We start from the raw sequence: 5334 nt of genomic DNA, 5'->3' as shown, positions 1-5334 counted from the left end.
CAATATTCAATTGCTCTTGTATATAAAGCTCTTTCTTACCTGAGTATCTATGAATTTTGTTTCTCTAGTCTACCCAGACTAACACAGTAGTCTCTTTAGCAGATGATGCTGGCAAAACCAGATACCTTTTTCATATAAGAGAAACAAAATCCAGATTTCACACCAAATACAGAAACTAATCCAAGATGGATCAAAGATCTAGATGTAAAAACTGAAACTATTAAGGCCATCACAGAAAAAGTAGGTGTGGGGGAAAAGCTGTTGGTTCCTTAGACAAACAGGACAGGGCCAACACATTTCATAACCCAAGGTCATGGAAGGATGATGACAGCTCATCCCAGGGAGCTGATTGAAGCAACTGTTGGTCTGTTTCTCTGTCTGAGATAAACAGACACTTTGTCCCTTGTTCCCTTGAAAAGGCTGCAGAAAGCAGCCACCTGAAAGTTTGTCCATTTCTGCATGTTTCCAACCTTGTCCTTCCCTCCCATCTGTGTATAACTGTACTGAAGTATTGATGCTTCCTTGTATGCCTCAAGGATTTTAAATCTCCCTTTGCATAATCCTAGCATGAGGACTATATAAGCTTGCTCTTAATAAAGCTCTGGACCTGGGGTGGCTTACTGCAGGGACCCTCTTGTCCTAACTTTTGGTTTGTCTCTTTTGTATATAAGTTTTCTCTTGCAGATTGTACCCTCTCCAACCCATTTAATTTGTAAGTTGAGTCAGTCTCCACATTATCTTACAAGTAGGAACAAACTTTGGAGCAACAAACATGGATACATGACAATAAATACACTATCAAAATGGTTAATACCAGTCCATTTCAGCTCACTAATGGCTATGATACCAATCTTTTTGCTTTCCATTTCATTTCTGATGACTTCCAATGGCATTGATTCACATTTCTTTGGTTCCATATTCCATTATTAATAAATATTTGCATCTGTTTTTTCTCATTTTGAGTCATGTCCCTCCAGCAAATGAAGGCTTTTCTCCATCCATATCATTATGGTCCATTTTTCAGGAAAGCAGCTCTTCTTCAGTCATATTTTCAGTGCCTCCTGACCTAAGGGGCTAATTTTCTGTCACTACCTCTGAAAATAGACTTCTGCTAATCAGGAGTTGCTCAGTGTCTGGCATGTTCTGCTCTTCATATGACTTTCAGTGGCTAATTCCAAGTTTTCTTAATCACAATTAACTCTATCAACATTCCCTTACAACTAAATTATATGGCCCTATCAGTATCTTCTCCCACCACCTCGTAACTATATCCTTAGTAAAAAGTCATTTGGTGAGAGTTATAAAGACTATAACTGCAAGAGCCATATCAAGCAACACATTATATTCCAGCAACCCTATGTACAACAGAATAAAGCATTACCTGGCCCTTCATTACCTTCACCGTCTCTGCTACTATGTTTGTGCCTATTGCTGCAACTACTGTGTCAATATAGCCCACCAAGGGACTTCCTCCTTTTTCACTGACCATTAGTTTACCAACCATGATGTCTGTGTTAGACCCAGTAGACTAGAGAAACAAATTCATAAACACACATATGTATATAAGAAAGAGGTTTATATACAAGAGCAATTGAAAATTGAGAAAACATCCCAGTCCAGTCCAGATCAAGTCCATAAGTCCAATATTTGCCCATATGTCTGATACCAATCTATAAGGTCCTCTACAGACTCACGAAACACATGCAATGACACCGAATGCAGGAAGATCACAAGCCAGTGGGTGGGAAGTGGCATTGTGGATCAAGTGGCACTGTAAGCATCTCAGCACTGGCAGGGGTCTCCATGTGATTCCTTCAACTCCAAACTCTGACTGCCTCGGGGTTGCTTCATGTGGCTGCCCCTCAGAAATGTCTCACAGGGAGTGAGGAGAGAGAGAGAGAACAGAAAGAGAGAGAGTCCCCACCTCCAAGGTGGAAAATACAGAGCTCCCGGAATCCTCAGGAGAAGGCCATGTCCACACAGACAGGGCTCATTGACTATATGCTGATTGACAGGCTAGACTCCACCCCTTCACTCATAATCTTCAAATTGACACCAGATTATGTAATTACCACAATGTCTTCTTCAAAGATTGATAACATGCTGAAAGTAAATGAGAAAAAGTCTCACCACCCTCACTTCTACAGAGCATTCTGGCTTACTTCTTCCAACATAGTTGTTCACCCTTCTGGCATACATGATATATTTGATATTCTTCACCAATGTCAAAATTTAAATGCATGTATTATTTTTTGGTCTTCCTTTTTCATTAGCCACCTTTCATGTTCATATGACAAAATAGCTTGAGTCAGGTACACATTGGTCCTCAAAGTGACAGCTTTGCTTTTTAACATTTTCAAGCACTCGTTTGCAGTAGATTTGCCCAGGGCAATAGGTCTTTTAATTCTAAATTTTAATTGTTTTGATTGTGGATTCAAGTAAAATTAAAATTTTGAAAACTTCCATCTTTTCTCTGTTTACTGTCAAATTGCTTATTGTTCTAGATGTGGGGATTTTTTATTTTCTTTATGTTGAGATGTAATCCATACTGAAGGCTGTATTCTTTAATCTTCATCAATAAGTGCTGCAAGTTTTCTTCACTTTCAACAAACAAGGTTGTGTTATTTGCATATTAAAGGTAGTTAATGAGTCTCCTTCTCATGCTGCTATCGTGTTCTTCATAGAGTTCAGCTTCTCAGAATATTTGTTCAGCATACACTTTGAACGCATATGGTGAATCCATGCACAGCTGACACACACCTCTGAAAAGCAGGAGAGTGGATCTCACTACCAGCAAGAGCCAGAGTGGAGCACATCCTCTGTACCATGAGATCCCTGTGCAGTGAACCTCCTGGATCAGGAAACAACTGTGACATCAGAGGAGCAGCAGAGGAATGATCCAAGCCTGAAACAGAATGATGGACTTCCCAGCCCATGGAGCCAGTAAAGTTCAGTGATTTGGGGCGGGAGGCTGATTTGTGGAGTGGGATGCTTCTGGGTGCTTAGTTGGGGGAGCTAGTCTTGCTGACCCACAGAACTGGAGTTAAGTGCCTTTAGACTGAGACTTACTGGAGTTGTGTGACTCTGGTCTCTTCATTGAAGGAGCTGAATTACTGAACCCCGGAGCCTGAATTGGATGTCTTTGGATTGAGACATACAATGGAATGGTATGCCCTTTGGGCATTTATTAGCAGCCTTAAGAGAACTGTGTAACTGCCTGATGAGCAACTGTATACCAAACATTTCTCAATTTCATTACAAACTATGAACTTCCTTAATAAAACTTTTAGCCGTGAGAATTGTTTGACTTCTGTGTAGTTATTGCAATGAATATTAGAACCTAAATATAAAAGTAGAGACTGCTATTTGAGTTGAAGAATACACAAAATTGATGCCGATTGATCAGAACGAAGAATGATGAATTAGAATAAATGCTATAGATTTACCAAGCCATTCCATTTGTATTTTATAATATCTTCATAACATCATCTTGGGCCAATAGAAAACACAGATTAATGGATAGAAATATTAATCTCTAAATAGATAATAATGCCTCTGTGTTAAGGAGTCAATGAAAAGTAAGAAAATATACCTTAAGGTTTTATACTATGTTTCAAGAAGACAGAAGTTCATAGTTTCTGTGTCGATACACATACCAAAAAAATCATTGTTTTTTCCCTCGTATTCTGTAAATATTTGTTCTCTTAAACAATGAAAGTTAATAAAAAATTAGTCATCAGAGACTGGAGTTTATTTGGGTTGTTTTTGTTGTTGTTGTTGTTGTTGTTGTTGTTGTTTATTTGTTTTAACAGAAGAACAAAATTGTATCGAGGAAGTCCTCTCCTCAAATGAATATTTACACCTCAGGTTTTCACTCTAACCCTTAAGCATTAGGGATGCAGTGGTGAGCAATTCAACTTTTTTCTATAAGAAGACTGATAGAACAAACTTGTTCCTTAATTAAATTTGCTCCAAGGGCTCATGCACCTTAAGTGGCATTGCTTCACTTTATGTCACAGTATGAAACAATGCCTTAAGCCATTTCTATATAATATTTTTTCAGTGCACTTTCATCTGTGGTAATCTCACTAGGAAGCCTGAGTGCATTTGGGAATTCTTTGGCAGCTGCAGGCTGAGATGCCTTTCATTAAAAAGAAATTGGTTGTATGAGCCCCTAATAAAATGTTAAAAAAAAAAAAAAAGAAATTGATCTGGCTAAGGGATCTTCAAGAGTAGTACCCTGCTATAATAAGGATCCTGAGCAGAAATGCACTCTCCTTTCCTGCCTGACTGAGACTTCCCTCCTCTTCCTAGAAGCACCTTGTAGTCCGGATACTGGAGAAAAGAATCCCACCAATACAAGTACTCAGTCAAGGATATTCCATTCTCTCACCTAGACGCACCATGCTGCTCTGCCTGGGGAATATACTTCTGCCTTCTAAAGCACTGCCAACAGGGACCAGTGAAAGCCCAGTGGCATAAGATGAACCAAGCAGACAAAAAGAGCATAACAAATATTTCCACCTCAGCTTGTCACAAGCTCATGTAAGTTAGGACCTTTGTGCTAAGTCTAAACAAGACAGTGGTCTGCCCAAAGAAAATTTTAAGAGTCCCAATGTCTCCTAATATAATAGACAAACTATTTGGGATCAAATTCAGAATGACTCATTACACCCAAGTTAGAAAGATCACAAATTGAATGAATAAAATCAATCAACAGATGCTAACACTGAGATGAATCGATTATTGGAATTATCTGACTGAGATTTACAAGTAGTGAATATATAATTATTCCATTGCAATTAGAAATTATCTTGAAATAAAAATATGTAAAATATCAGAAAAAATAGAATATATAAAGAAAGCCAAATAAAAATTATAGAATTGAAAAATACAAAAAAAATTATTAACTTGATAACCAAAATTTGCCATTGAGTCCATTCTGAGTCATATCAATCCTATAAAGGGTTTCTGAATCTAAATTGTTACAAGAGAAAATATCCTCAATTTTCTCCTGCAGAACAACTGGTGGATTTGAACCACCGACCTTCCTATTAGGAGTCCAATGCTTATCTGACAGTGCCATCAGCCCTAGATCAACAGTAGAGTGGACATGACAGAGAATTAAGGCAGTGAACTTAAGATTAGATCAATAAAATTTACCCAATATATACAACAAAGAGAAAAGAAGCCCAAAAGAAGGGGAAACTGAACAGAGCGTCATGAACCTGCAAGAGAGTAACAAAAGATCCAACAGACAGGAGAAGGAAATCGATGCTGAAAAGAGTATTCAAAGCAATAATAGCTCACTACTTGCTAAAATTATTGAAAGAC

The sequence above is a fragment of the Echinops telfairi genome, unplaced genomic scaffold (assembly GCF_000313985.2).
Source record: "Echinops telfairi isolate 266 unplaced genomic scaffold, ASM31398v2 ScPeMD7_2;HRSCAF=8, whole genome shotgun sequence".
NCBI lineage: Eukaryota > Metazoa > Chordata > Mammalia > Afrosoricida > Tenrecidae > Echinops > Echinops telfairi.
This window is presented reverse-complemented; position numbering follows the sequence as displayed.